Raw genomic sequence first — 15,780 nt, 5'->3', positions numbered from 1 at the left:
TGGATGTGGGCCACATAAAAAAGATTTAACTCAAAAATGGGAGGAATTTTTAATGGTTGCTCAGGAGGGAAAGGGGAAGTCAAATGTGTGGAAGATTGTTGGACTTAGTTGTGGAAACTATTGGAGATGAAGAAAACAGGAGGGTATAGGAGCAAGTGCAGCGTGAGTATTGTGTGCTAAACAGTTAGATGACAATATTATAATTGTTTCCCTGACCAGAACAGTGTAAACACTAAATAAATGAACCAGAGTGTGTGCTCTAACTAAATACATTTTGACATAAAAAGCCATTATCAAACCAACGACTAAAAACAGTCGCGGGTTCGCATGTGTGAATTTCGGTTTATTTATTGTTCAGGCTAATTTATCCACAGCTTCCTTTGTTATTACATTTTAACGCCAAAATGCTCGATTGCATTTCAAAGCACGAACGACTTGGATGCTGTGGGATGAGATGAACGAATGAATGATGGATGGATGGACACAGTAGCCTATACAGTATTCAGGCTAAACAAGGACGCGCTCTTTGGCCTGCAGCTCGATGGTGGTGACACAAGCCTACTATAAGGAGCCTGCTAACGATAATGACATTGCTTACTATAAATGAGGATCACACTGACAATTGTAGTAACAACAACGAGATCAAGAAACCAGAGGGTATAGGAGAACTGCATGCATATTATGTGTGACAAACAGGTGCCGTTAGATTACAATATAATTTTTTTTCTGCCTGTTTGGAACAGTGTAAACACTGAATAAATGAGTTGTTTTTTAAAGCCTTTATTACAGCATAGCAAACATTTAACAGCCTAATTGCATTATCTGACATCTTGCAAGGTTGCGTGAGGCTTGGCGCTCACATAATCAGTAGACCATTAAACAAACACTCAAACCGGCAACAGAAGCAGGGCGCCTTATTTCTGTCGATATACAGTATGTGGATGATTTATAAAAGCCAGGCATGTTTAACAGTTAGGCTATTGATTATAGACCTAAAGTTGGCGTTTCCTTTCTCCTCAATATTCTTAAGGCAATTAAGGCTAAGCCCCCCCCCCCCCCCCCCCCCCGCTGCCTCATTGCTCTAAAAACCAATAAGGTTAACTTTGCTATTATTCACATGGTAACATAGGGAAAGACGCCAAGTCAACGACTGCTGTCCATCGTGGAAGGACGCGTAAATTGTTCAAAAAAATATGATTATATTTATTAGTGTTGCACCATTATTCTTACCAAATAGAACCATTTACTGTTTTCAGGAGCACACGTCTTAGAGCGCCGGACTGCCCCATCCCCATGACCGCCGCAACGGGTCAGTCCACTGTAGGGCGCGACTCAGACGGGTGTCTCCGTCTTCAATTTGCAACAGCTCGACTAAAAGAAATCTCGATTGACCAACAGCCTATCGATCAAACAATCGACCACATGGGGTCAGCCCTAGTGAACGGTCTACTTCAATGGCGCCCGTAATACAGTAACTGCTATTGTGACGGCTCGCTTCACTTTCTCTCCCTGGCAATTGTATCGTTTCCCTTTGCGGGTTCGCCAGACACAAAATGGTACGGTGAGTCTTTTGTGTGCACGTGTCTAGTGTTAAACCCACTGTAGCAATACGGAGTAGCAGGTTATTGTTTGGCTTCTCGGCTCCCGAGTGCCGCGGGACTGTTTACTTCAGGAATACAATGGGCGTCGGGTGGGAAACAAGAGGTCGGGAGAGTACAGTGTTGTTTGTGTGTCTGCTACAGAAGGTAAAGAAGTATTTTCTTAATATAGCACGACGTAGCATCTAGCTGTCCTCGAAGCAAGGCCTGCAGACAACAACAACCTCACAGAATTAGAATATCCCGTTGCTTCACACTTTTCCCTTACCCAACGGCAACACAGACAGCCGCCTCGGTCTGGAACGACAACGTCTGCTTCACTTGCGTGTGCACATCCGTCGCTCCACCAGGGCCGAGTCAGCCAGGGAGAGAGGGATTGGGGAGGGTTGAAAAAAGGTCACATCGGGCCATCGGTCTTTTACATAAAACGACATGTGGGTCTGATCTAGAGGGCCAACAGCTCTCACAGCGCCAGCGCTAGAATCAGTAGGCCAAACGGCTGAGGGTAGCATTAGCTTGCATTACGGATGGAGGGTGACACCAGTGACGCAGTTGGGGACAGATGGGGACATGGCACAGCCTGAAACATGGCTAGACATGGTATTAGTGCAAGAACACAGTTCCAATAGCAGCTTGCTCACTACAGTATCTGGGGCTATAGTTAAGCAATAAGGCACGAGGGGGTGTGGTGTATGGCTAATATAGAAAGGATAAGGGATGTTCTTAGGCCCGACGCAACGCGGAGTGCCTGGATACAGCCCTTAGCCGTGGTATATTGACCATATACCACAAACCCCCCGAGGTGCCTTATTGCTATTAGAAACTGGTTACCAACGTAATTAGAACAGCAAAAATCGAAAATGTTTTGTCGTACCCGTGATATACGGTCGGATATACCACGGCTTTTAGCCAAATCAGCATTCTGGGCTCGAACCACCTGGTTTATCATATTTCATGAATCGCAAGTAAGGGGGAGTAGTGGGTGGTGCCCATCCTTCCCCTGGCAAGCTGCCATCACTGCCCCTGGGGGAGGGAAAGAGGGTAGCCCCACACAAACACTCCGGGGGCCAGACACGCGGAGGGCAGGGTTCAACCGCTGAAGGAGAGGCAGGGAGGCGGGCAGTCAATTGATGGCGTGCTGCATTTACACAACAAAACGGAGCTCTCCCTCTCAATCTCACGCGCACGCGCCTCCACTCCATGCTCATCAACACACGCCAACGCAAGGTTAGAGCGACGGGAGGGGGGAGTGAGTGAATGAGCGCGCGAGAGAAAGAGATCAAGGGAGAGAGTTGCAGCTTTTCACTGAAGAGGCACTCACTCGAGGCAGAGCCCCGTGATGTACGCACACACTCGCCGCCTTGATCAAAAACACAGGCAGCAACATCATACAGCATCACTCTTTCTGTGATCAATGTTTTATCATTTGACAAGATTAGATTAGACAGGGGTTTGGCGAGACCGAAATAATAGTAGCTTGAGCTGAGCCAAGTCAACCTTTTCCCAATGTCAATTAGTTCTGAATCCAGTGAGAATCTATGTACGCTGGACGAACACCAAGACGGCTCCTAGCGTGGTGTAACGCCAGTTTGTCCTCTGTCCCAGGATCTACTACGCGTGTGTGTGTGTATGTGTGTGTGTGTATGTGTGTGTGTGTATGTGTGTGGGAGCTGCAGACAAGTACTCAGCACTTCAGCTACAATAGGAAAAGGGCAAGGGTCAACATCTCTGATGAAGTGTGTTTCTCCAAGTTTCAGTGCGTCTCTCCAAGTTTCTAGGTGTGTGCATGGGTGCATGTTAGTCTCTGCCTCTCCCGTTTCCCATCTCTCGGTCTCCCTCTCATTCTTAAAATGGAGGCGTCTAGTCTATCCATCTTGGAGAATTCAGCTACAAAAGATACGGTTAACTCACTGGCCTGTTGCTTTCCAGGAACCGAGCTGGTGACCCTGGTGATCGGGAGTGAGAAAGACCCCACCGCTGCCGCCAAAAATACCCACCCAAAATACCCACCCAAAATACTTATCCAAATAACAAAACTTTCTCGTTAAAACACCCCTAACATCTGTCTAGTCACCAGGGTGGCAGCAGCTGTTCCGATTGCTGGATGAGGGCTTAATTAAAGTTTGAGTCAGCGCTCTCCCTCGGTTTTGTCATCCTTCCCCCTGCCCTGCCCACACACGCACACACACACACACACACACAACAACCGGTCTTCCCCAGAACAACGCTCCCGATAGACTTTGTGCAGAGAGCTGAACCAGCTACGCTGCCAAGTTCCCTCCCTTCGTCTTCTCTCCTCCTATCCCCTCTTTCCTGGCTGAGGTGGACGGGCGTAGTTTTGTTGAAGGGGGTTGGAGGGGTTCCTGGAGGGGTTCCTGAAATTACAACAATCCTAAAACGTGTTCAGTCTTCTGGATTGTGTGGCTTCAAATGTCTGTGCCGAGGCCAATTCATAAAAAAGGCAAGAAAGAGGTGGGCCTCTTGAATCAGCTCAAACGGCTTGTGTCGTGCCACTGGAATAGAGTGAGTACCTCCTTTAAAAATGTGTCCTGTTCAAACTCGATAGGCATAGATCAAATAAACTCCAATCATAGGTTGGAGCATTAAAATGAAGCCGATGTGACAACTGCATTCAAGCCCATTTTCATGTCTTGTTCTCCTGCTTTAACCGGGTGGACCCGGGTCCTGTTCAGGAGGGTGCAATGTTACAGAACGTCCAGATACAAATGTTATCGTACAGATATGCTGGCTTGAGATGTAGAACAGGGAATCCGCTCTATATGTTCCATCTGGTTCTGCAACATTTGGGACGTTTCACCCCCCCTGCGCTGGCTGTTGGACAAAACCGTCAGTCAGTCTCATGACCTGCCAAAGGCCATGACAGGCCCATTCTAAAAGCTGAAGGAGATCATACAGAGGGGGGGGGGAATAAATAGATGACGGCCCGATCAACTGGAACAACCGCATTCCTCAAGCACCATGGGAATGGTGGATAGGGGGAGGGAGGGACGGAGAGAGAGAGAGGGAAATGCGAGAAAGGAAGGAACTCCTCTCAGCCTTCACGGGTCAGCACCTTGCACCAGTCACACACTCCATTTAATCGGAATGTGGCGCTCGACAATAGAAACCCGCTGCCTGATTCGACTGAATCATATGGCCTCCATCTGCATTCCTGAAGTGTCACACTAACTAAATCAACACTGCCATCTGAAAGGGTGGAGCGCGCTTGTGCAGCGCATGAACAAAAATAGCTTTGAATCATTGAACCAGCAATGACTAACACTGAGAAGTCGGATGCTATGTTATCCCCCTTCCTACACCGCCCACCCCCCTTTTCCCCGTGAGCTGGTACAGTCTTGACCTCAATGACAGCTCTTGGGGATGGATGGAACCACGTATGCAGAACGGGGGGGGGGGGGGGGGGGGTTGTCAAATGCCACCAAGCACAACTGGAGTCATCATGACTGTAATGCGGGGGCCCATTTAACCAAGCCTCTCCCCACCTTCCCATAGCAGCTAAACCTGCCTTGGAGAGCAGGGAGGGAGAGGTCCCGCTGCCAATAAACTATCCACCATCCCCCCACCTTAAAGAGGATCTGTCTAACCTTTGACCCCCCCCCCCCCCCCCCACACTCACTCAGTCTCAGCCCTCCTCCTCCTCCCCGCCCATTCCCGCATTGTCTCGCCAGCAATAATTATTCCCAGAGTTCTAGTCCCAGGCCCTGTCTACTAACTCAACTCCCCAAGGGGTTGAGGAGGGACTAATAAAAAGCCCTCACCCAGCTGCGGAGTGGAGTGGTATCCCCCGCTGGGTTAGCGTTTAGGCTACACGGCTGGCCCAGGTCTGCTAAAGGAATTAGCATATGCAATGTTCTGCACAACATGGCTGGAGTGGCTTTTCACTTAACAAGCTAAGTTAAAAGAGAAGGGCAAGGAGGGAGGGATGAAGGAAAGGTGGGGTGGGGTAGAGCATGGTGCTTGCAATGTCAGGGATGTGGGTTTGATTCCCACAGGGGACCAGTACGAAAAAGTACAAGTCTCTCTGGATAAGAGCATCTGCTAAATTGCACAAATGTAAAATGTTGAGAGGAGAACCACAAGACAGAAGCTTCCAAAACTCCTGAGAACTTTGGCTAATGAAGCATTGGCATCGGTTGGTTAAAGTGTTTCCCAATCCGTTCCTCCTGGACCCAGAGACACTGCATACATTTACTATATTTTAGCTGTAGTACACCTGAGATTCAACTACTGGGATTGAGGATTCATTTAGCAAATGAATCAGCTGTGCTAGTGCTGGAACAGAACAAATATGTGCAACAGGTGTGGGTCTCCTTCCAACAGGATGGAGGCATGTCACCGGCCCGCTAACCTTTTGCACCGGCCCGCTAACCTTTTTATACCGGCTCGCTAACCTTTTTATACCGTCCCGCTAACCTTTTGCATTAAGGGTAGCCTTGAGGGGCAAAAATCAAATATCTGTGGTTGACATGCTATGCTACGGTACAATGCCGACGCACATGATATGATGGCACCGACAGAGAGGGCTGCTTCGCTTCTAGTTCTTAGGAAACTTTGCTTGCACGGTCGGAACTAGAAGCACAAGCATTTCGCTACACTCGCAATAACGTGCTAAGCACCTGTATGTGACCAATAACATTTGATTTGAGACGAGTGGCGGGCTCATCATATCTGTCTCTAACTCTTTCACACACAGACAAAAGAGAGCGTTGACAAAGGGGGCTAGATAGAAGGGGAGGGCTTGTGATGTTGTAGGCCAACGTGTTTTAGTCTAGAGAGCATGTGTCAACATCAGTCCTGCAGGAAGCCCCCCCACCCAGGGTGTGCACATTTGAAATTCCGCCTCACACCAACACGTCTGATTCAACACTCAATGGGCTTCATGACTAGTTGAATCTGTTGGAGCGGAGTTAGAACAAAACAACCAAAAAAGTCCCTTGGCGTGACTGGAGTTGAGAAACACTTATCTGGAGTGGAGTCGGGGGGAGGGCGCTTCTTACCACATCGCTCCTTTTACCACTCAACCTCTGACCGCGCTACAGTTTCACGGCGTGTTCTTATCTAAAAAGCTTATCTGCAGCTCGCTCCGCGGAGCCGTCGGTGCCTGGAATTCCAGCTATCCCTTTGGCCGAGACAGACACAGCAGAGAGATTAAGAGCAAAAAGTCACTGGGAGTTTAGCTCTGGAAGTGAGAGGCTGGAACGCGAACTAGTGATTCCGATGGATTTTTTTTTTTTAAATCAACTGGCCAAAGCGAGAATCTAGCCGACTTCCGACTTGAATGAATTTAGCTAACCGTCAACACAGCTAGTTGGTATCAACTAGGCTATTTCTCTGACGTGACTGCCCACTTCATTTCACCACACACACACACAGGCCAAACTAGCCTGAAGCAGTCCACTTCCAAGCACTCAGGGGAACACAGGCAGTAAACAAAATGAATAAATGAACACTTACCTACATCTGGTAAACACACAGGTGTTGACTTCAGAGTGGGTGGCGTGCATGTGTGTGTATGCATGTGTGCCAGGTACAATCACACACTCTTGCTCACTCTGCCACACACACACACACACACACCGCCTGAGGGCAAAGCGGCGCTGTTGACCTCCTTTAAATGAGCCTTTCTTCCTCTAACAGGGAGGGGTGAGCGACGGTCTCCCATTTATGTCGCCACACCACACCTGATTTATAGTATCGCTGGCGGCCATGCTTTCCCTGGGCAAGTGGCTCTCTTAAAGGACCGGCAGCGCATTCTATTATTCTTATTTACAGGCAGGCAAATTAATTATTTAAATTCCCCTCGGTAAACAGAGCAGATATGATGAGAGGGACAGTGCCAGGGCAGATACTGCATTGCAGGGAGAGGAGAGGAGCAAGAGACACAGAAGGCGAAGAAACAAGCAATTTTGAAGTGAGTCCGCCACACCATTAACACGAATCACAACAATAAAAAGCCTGTTGTCAACTATTCCTAGTTAAATCTTCCCCACAATGGAGAGTGGGTATGCTTATATTAAACCTAGGAATGGACACACACCCACATACACAAAGGCCTTTTTACCTAAGCACATTGCCTATACGAGCACAGTGTACACCTATAGATGCACACACACAAATTGTGTACTGCACCAACAAAAATACACATATTTTGCTTTGCTCAGTGTGCCGCCTCCTCTCCCACAGTGGTTTTCATTAAACAAGCCTGAAGAGGCTGACAGACTCCACTGAGCAGTACAAACAACCACTAGGCTCCCACATCATTTAGAAAATACCATTGTCAACAAAAACAGTATTCTAACAACAATATTCAATTTTCATAAAGGCCTACGTGCACAGTTTCATAAATCCAGGAATTTATTTTGCGTTCATTAAAAATGATTTTCCTGAATTAAACTTGAACGACACCAACAACCATGCTATGCGAAACCCTGGGTCTTGTTCATTAGGCACCAAATTGAATGAAATGGTGGAGAGGGGGGGGGGGGGGGGGGGGGTTCTACCTGGACCTGTCCAATAAGAGAGCTCAGTTCTGTTTTCAGTTTCAAAACAAGTGTACCGCAGTTGGGCGACCGCTTGACATCTGGACAGTGACACACTGATTGATACACTTCCTGGACGGCTCCATTGCCTGTCCCCTCAGCGGAGGAAGAAGAGAAACGTTTGCCGTTCGGAGCTCGGTGGACCAATAGGTGCCTTGGTCAGCCTTTCCCTTGGATTATTTCCCAGTAAACGCCCCCATATCATCAAAACTGTCAATTGAAATCAATAACTGTCAACAGAAGCCAAACTCTTTTCTCTAGGCGGGGGGGGGGAAATACACCGTAGTTGCAATGGTGGGTGAAACACTGGTCTTGGTCAGCTGGTTATCCATCCTGGGGTTTGTTCAAGAGAATGCAACGTTACAGAACCTTTCCGATAGAAATGCATCGTGTGGTAGAACGAATACAAAGACGTGGTCTGGTGCACTGGCACCATGACTGCACACTGCCGATTAAATTCAAGGTCAGTCCCATCGAACAGCTAGTCACTCAGTCCGTCAGTATGCCTGACAGGCCTTGGGAGGTTTTGTATTGGAGAGAGTTCTAAGGTCTATATTAGTCGGGTAAAAAGGCTTATTTCTCACGTGTGTCGGGACCCTCAGACAAACCCCTTCACTGCTGGCCTCTCTGGTGCTTTTTAATATCACTGCTGCAGCCTAGCCCAGGGGCCACAGGGAACCCCAGAGAGACAGTCACACTGTTCAAAAAAGGGGGGGGGGGAGATGGAAAGATGGAGAGGGAACGAAGGAAGCGTGGTTATAACGTTGAGAGACAGAGAGAGAGAGAGAGAGAGAGAGAGAGAAACTACAGGGGGACATGAACAGGGAGGGAAGCAAAAGGAGAATGAGAGGAGGAGCAGAGAGAGGAGGAAGAGAAGGGGAAAAAGCGAGGGGGAAAAATATGAAAGAGAGGAAGAAACAAAAAATGGCAACCCATGTCCACTGGTTCGTATATGGAAAGAAGATATTCCATTACGCTCCATTGAGAAAGCCCTCAATCATCTTCAAGGGGAAATTAAACCACTCGCATGGCATCCCGCTGCCTCCCTCTGACAAACTCACATTGGTAAGAGGTCTCCTTTCACACTCGCACTAAACGCTTCCTCCTTGAGAGAGCCAAGAGTGAGCCAAAACAGTGCAGCCTGGGCTGGCATGCCAGGAATATCGTAGATACCATGGCGGATTGGACCGGAACAGCGGTGGATGTGTCCTAATGAGCCGAAACCAACAATTAACAGAAGTCAGAACAGAGAGAGGGGAAGCGGAGATTCCGAAATGTGGGAATTTTGACAGGGTGTCGGAACCCAGCAGGGGCACTCCTCAGAGGGAGAAACACACATAGCCCTGACAGGAGGAAAGAAAATGAGAGAGAGGGTGAAGAAAGAAGGAGTGACAGGAAGAGAGAAGAGGGAAAGCGACAGTGGGAGAAGGAGAGGAGGAGAGAGAAAGAAACAGCAGGAGAGAGAGCGAGAGAATACCTCAGGATGAGGTTGTCACACCGGTTTAAAATGTTTGCCAGTCAAGGGGGCTGTTAATGTACCAGTCTTCTGCCAAGTCCACTCACACACACTGGAGACGCACACAAACGTAAGACTCACACACACTACGCACATACACTGGAGGGAGGTACTGACTATTGATTCACTTTATAAAGCCCGTTCGCCCTACAGAATCAAGTTAGACAGTAGGTTCTTCCTCATTCCTCAATTGGGGCGGCAATTAGCCTAGTGGTTAGAGCGTTGGACTAGCAACCGAAGGGTTGCAAGATCGAACCCGGAGCTGACAAGGTGATTTTCAACTTGTTCTGCCCCTGAACAAGGAAGTGAATCCATTGTTCCTAGGCCGTCATTGAAAATAAGAATTTGTTCTTAACTGACTTGCCTAGTCAAATTAAGGTAAAAATAAATTAAAATCCAGTTGATATCAACACTAGATCAGTGAATGGCCAGCCTGACATGCTTGTAGTTTTCTGGCAGAGTCATTTGCAACGCCATACTGGAAACGCATAGGATAAACGACAAAACGTGAGGACCCACACTTAATCCATTGATGACAGAGCAAGCCACGGAGTCACAATACAACAACACACGTCCATATGGGCTACTGCTTGATGTCATGTCTGGTAAGGTTTTTATCCAGCAAAACTTCAGGTTCAACTCTTCAAATTCATCTCGGAAGATTGTATATCATCTTGGCATTAGTCACAGTCAGATTAATCCCATACATTTGTTAGAAGAAAAAAACATGTCCTTGCTAGCGCCGACAAACGCGACAAGTATATGTTTTAACTTACTTCACCGGATGTGAGTGAGCATGGTCCTTTTGCAGGTAGGCGTGCAAAACAACATAGTCACACAAAAGTACAATTAAATCTACTTTTCAAAGAGCCGGTAGTGCATTCAGATTTCTATCAACTGAGCCATGCACGGAAGAATGTAAATAAGTGCACCAGCTCATGCAATAAGTGCATGAGTCCCGTGCATGCATTTTCATATTGTGTGCGCGATTCGGGTGATATAAATCTGAAAGCACTACCACCGCTTTGAAAAGTTGGCCTAAATTCAAATATAACGGCCTTGTATTTATTTTATTTAACTGGGTAAGTCAGTCATCTACTTGTAAGAGGTGGTGAGAGGAAACCTTCCCAATACAAATGCTCATTTATGCCGGAGTCTTCAGGCTAGACATGCAGGTGAGTTTGAGGGTTGAAGATGAAGGATGGGTGAGGAAATTGGATTGAAAAGCACCAGCGTGCGAACGTCATTCCTACCAACGTGTCATTCAGCTACATTGTTGCCACTGGTCGCGCACTGATACAATGTCTCTACTTTGAATACAACTCTACAGAATGTAAACATTGTAGCCGCAATGATCTATGTAGACTAGCGCTACAACTAATTCCCAGTGGATTCAGACACTCTTGAGTAGCTAGAAGACCAACCGGTCTGTCATTCAGTGATTTACGAGCAGAAGCAAATGCCAATCCGATGACTTAGGGACAGTCATATTCAACTAGTACCTCCTACTAAACAAACATTTGTCACGCTTGAGATCCTTCACCATTTACATGTGAATAGGTAGTCGTAGCCTTTAACCACCAAGCCAATGTCTGTTGCCTAAATTGTAAACTGAGGGCAAAGGCCAACGGGCAAGACAAATCAGCCTACAACATATTGAAATAACACATTCAAATTCGGTCAGGCTTTTTAACTGGTGAATGCTATATGTTGAGGAGGAGGGTGGGTCGTGTGTAATTTGCTCACCAGAATTATACTGAAAAAACTATTAAAGAAAAATCAAATAGTATTTGAGTGCATATTCAATAGACGACAGCCAATGCGTAGACCAACACACCCACCGACAACCCTCAACCTTCTATTACCACTCAATAGGGAATTACAATTGCTGTTGAATAACAAAGCCTACAAATTGCCACTCATTCCTTAGCAGATTAACGCTCTTTTAACACACCATGAAACACAATTTCTAATTATTTTAGAGCCAATAGGGGTTATCGATTTTTTTTTACAAAGCTGCACCAGGTCCCTTGAGATATGCTACATTCCCTTCTGTCCATTTAATAGCATAGAACTAACAAGAAATAGCCCCAATATGTGAGAGCATGCAACGAATGTCAATGTAAAGCCGTGTATGAGCCACACATGCCACCCTCCCCAGTGTCCCCACTCACCGCCCAAGACAATTTTCCAGGCGACAGTGTCTGTCAGTGAATGGCTATAATTATATAGTCTATGGAGGCATTCCTTCTAAAAAAAAAAAAAAAGGCAATGCAACAGCATTCCCTTTGCAATGAGGTAACCAATAGTTTGCTTTTCCATTCACCGTTGAACTATAGGTCCTTGCCCATGTTTTTTCGAATAGAAAAACAATATTGATATAAGGATGTCAGGATAGGATGTAGCCTATAATAAAACCCCGAGTGAACAGCAATAAAATAGGCTAGAGTACAATAAGTCTTGAGATGTAAAGCTTGAATTCTGCTTCTGCTCGGGTTAATTCAAGTAGCCTATCTGCTTGAAGAACAGCGAAGGGATACATCCACACACCGAACACACACAACGCTCCAATATCCGCAGTTTTCCACTACGACTTCGGTGTTGATCAACTCTTGAACGTATTGAATTACACAGAAAAACAGTTGGACAAGCATTCCAAGACTGTTTGTGAAGAAGTTCAAATCACAGGTAAATAAAATTGGTTGCGCTTAGGTAACAACAACATAAGAAAGGGGCTAGTTTCTTGCCTCTTACAAGGTCTATGTTTTGAAATCACAAGCTCCATAAACTCGTCAGACGCAACGCAGAGGTCCTCCTACCAGAAAGGAGACAACAAAAAAACTTCCGATACCAAACTCGCAACATGGGAGCGAAAACACCCAAATGTTTCAAACCAAAATAACCGTTTATCTCGTTCAAAAGAACGCACCAAACTCCTCTGGGTACTTACAAATTCAAGTGGCCATTGGGTAAGATATCCTAGCCAATGTGGTTAAAATCCAAAACTTGAGGACATTTCCACTCTTGTCACGGTGTGCTAGCGTGCTCACCACTGCGGCTCCCTTCGTGTGAATGAAGAGGAATGCAGCTCGAGGCTTCCAGAGAGAAAGAAGCCTGCCTCGATGTGTCTGTCTGGCAATGAGAGCGAGGACTGCCTCAATACCTTGTTTATTCCACAGAGGGCGTCGATGAGTAGAGTGATCAATTGTACCGCAGATAATGGAACGTAAAATCACAGGACATATATGTGGTGGTGGCAGCTGCAGAGAAGTCCTTGGGTGTACGATATTTTACTGGAGAAGAGGTACAAGGTGTGTTGAACGATCGTGTCCCGTGGGGACTGCCGACCTGGTGAGGGATCAGGTAGGGCAAACGAGTGGAATAGTGGTGAGGTTTTGAAGGGTGTCGGATTAGTTGGTAGGGCAATTTTTCTTCCCGGTTCCTCGCCCTTTTCCCCCCTCCTGTTTGTCACAAGGTGTAATGAATTCACACTCCAGAACAGTAGGCAGACACAGCCCTCGGAGTAGGTGGTGGCATGCACCTCTGACGAATGTTTGGAACAGCCATAATACCATAGACAAAGAAGGAAAATAAGTCAGATGGTGGCCACAGCTTGAAATTGGCAAAACAACCTCACTTTCTTGGCCTTTAATCATGTTCGTAAGAAAATAACGTAATTTTCCCTGAGTTGATGAATTAATAAAAGGTTAGGCAAAATGAATAACAAATGATCCGTCTATATTTGTCTTTGTCAACAAGAGGGCTATTGCTTCAGTTCATGATAGGCTAGGCTTGATTGTTCACAGACAAACAGGGTTTGTTATAGACCTGTCTATAGAAAAGGTTGTTTTTGACAGTAGAAGTGAAACCTGAAATTTTTATATTTATAAACAGTCTCCTAGGAAGATCATCTTACAAAGTGTGTATTGGACACAGTTTTATGTGTCCTTGGAGCAAGGAAGCTTTTGGGATAAACAAGTTATTCTAACGGGCAGCTCACATTACAGATTGCACTCTTGAGAGGAGCTAGCCAGGTCTGGCACTCACCATACCACCTGGCTCTTTCTGTCTGTGTGTGTAAGGGTCCTCACAGCACTCAACCACAGGCTGAGGTTTGCGCAATGGTTCTCCCAACACTAATATCAAGAGACAGAACATGGAACACAGTTTCCCACACACTATGTGAAACATTCTTTCACAACAGACCATATTTTCAACTTCAACAGCAAGACCGCTGTTCTCCTGGACCAGGAAATGAATGAAAATAGACTGTCTCTTCACTGGTCCCTTCTGATTCAATTTGATTATTTGAATCCCAATGTGCAAATCAATGGCATGAGTTAGTTGTTCATTTCAAAGAATGATAGAGGATGTCAGCTGTCATGATTTGTTGAGGTGGTCAACAAAGGATACGACTTGGGCAGAAAGCAGAGAGAATATTTAAGTGTGGCTTTTTGTTTGTTGTTGTTTTGCTGTGTATTTAGCCATACACTATTAATGCACTTGTGCTTGGGAACAGAGCAAAAGAACAAACGGTTACATTGGATACACACAGTGCAAATACAGTATGTACTGACTGATCTGCTAGAGGCAGGAGTCTCTGCGCTCCTACATGCACCCTGCGCGCGCACAGACACACACACACACACACACACACACACACACACACACACACACACACATTAGCAATCTTATACAATCACCAATCACACACTATACACAAATATCACACACACACACACACACACACACACACACACACACAAATATCACACACACACTTGAATAAACACACTCAAATGCTGTATATATATATACAGTACATGCACTCAAGCGCACCTTGTGCAAACATTAGCATTCACACACACTAAGCACACATAGGCTACACAAGACACGGGCTCTGACATGCATTTATGCGCGTTCACACTTGCTGCAGATCGCCATCGTAATCGGATCAATCGATCTTGCCAAGGCGGAGACTTCAGTGGATCCAAAATCCTCAAATACGACGCCCTATAACAAACAAGCCAGCGAACCTATGCCAACAAAACAGACATAATGTTAACACCGTACCATGAACCCCGTTAAAACTAGACTGCAGGGGACACCTGTTACCTGAGGTGACATGTCATGGTAAGACTAAGCAGGTAATAATGATGCAATTAGCTTATTGTTAGCTCATGCTAACATCCGCCTAATGATAAGATTCATCCTGCCCAGATGAGGAAATTCCAGAGACGTCCAGGAGCTGCCAATGACCGATTAGGACAGGTCAGACATATGAACCTGTCGGTTGTGATTTATCAGGTACATACAGTGAGCTCCATAAGTATTGGGACAGTGACACGTGTTCTGTTGTTTTGGCTATAATGTTAAAGTGCAGACTGTCAGCTTTAATTTGAGGTTATTTTCATCCATATCGGCTGAACCGTCTAGAAATTACAGCACTTTCTGTACATGATTCCCTCCCATTCCCTTGTGTAAAGTAGTGAAAAGTATTTGGTCCCATATTCATAGCACGCAATGACTACATTAAGCTGTTGACTGTACAAACTTTTTTGGATGCATTTTCTTTTTGTTTTGGTTGTGTTTTGCATTATTTTGTGCCCAATAAAAATGAATGGTAAATAATGTGTGTTGTGTAATTTTGGAGTTACTATTATTTGCAAATAAGAATAGAATATGTTTCTGAACACTTCTACATTCATGTGGATGCTACCGCGATTATGGATAGTCCTGAATAAATTGTGAATAATGATTTGTGAGAAAGTCAGACGCACAAATATCATAGACATAATAACAAAGACGCAATAACCAATACATAATAACTTCTCACCATTACAATAATAGGCGGGGGGTTAGCGTTTTGGAGGGAAGAGGGTATGATATTTCTGCCTGTAACATTCTCAATCAGGATTATCTGTAATCGTGGTAGCATCCACAGGAATGTAGAAGATGTGTTTAGCAACATATTCTATTCTTATTTCCAATCAAAGTGACTCCCAACACGACACAATACAGTACATTATGAACCAGTTTCATTTCTATTTGGCACAAAATAAAAGGTGTAGTCACAAGCTAGATGTAGTCATTGCCTGCTCTGACT

The 15,780-nt window shown here is 45.7% G+C and overlaps 1 protein-coding gene across 2 annotated transcripts in view; it reads right to left on the bottom strand.

Annotated features, from left to right (window-relative positions):
• Window positions 1-12,748, bottom strand: part of LOC139370758 (plexin-A1-like) — a 314,226-nt gene extending 301,478 nt beyond the window's left edge. For both annotated transcript variants that reach the window (XM_071110449.1, XM_071110450.1), the window contains exon 1: window positions 12,625-12,748. The gene's annotated coding sequence lies outside the window, so the exon portion shown is untranslated. The remainder of the gene's footprint in view (window positions 1-12,624) is intronic.
• Window positions 12,749-15,780: the final 3,032 nt, after the last annotated feature.

Source organism: Oncorhynchus clarkii, chromosome 17 (genome assembly GCF_045791955.1).
Source record: "Oncorhynchus clarkii lewisi isolate Uvic-CL-2024 chromosome 17, UVic_Ocla_1.0, whole genome shotgun sequence".
Classification (NCBI taxonomy): domain Eukaryota; kingdom Metazoa; phylum Chordata; class Actinopteri; order Salmoniformes; family Salmonidae; genus Oncorhynchus; species Oncorhynchus clarkii.
This window is presented reverse-complemented; position numbering and strand designations above follow the sequence as displayed.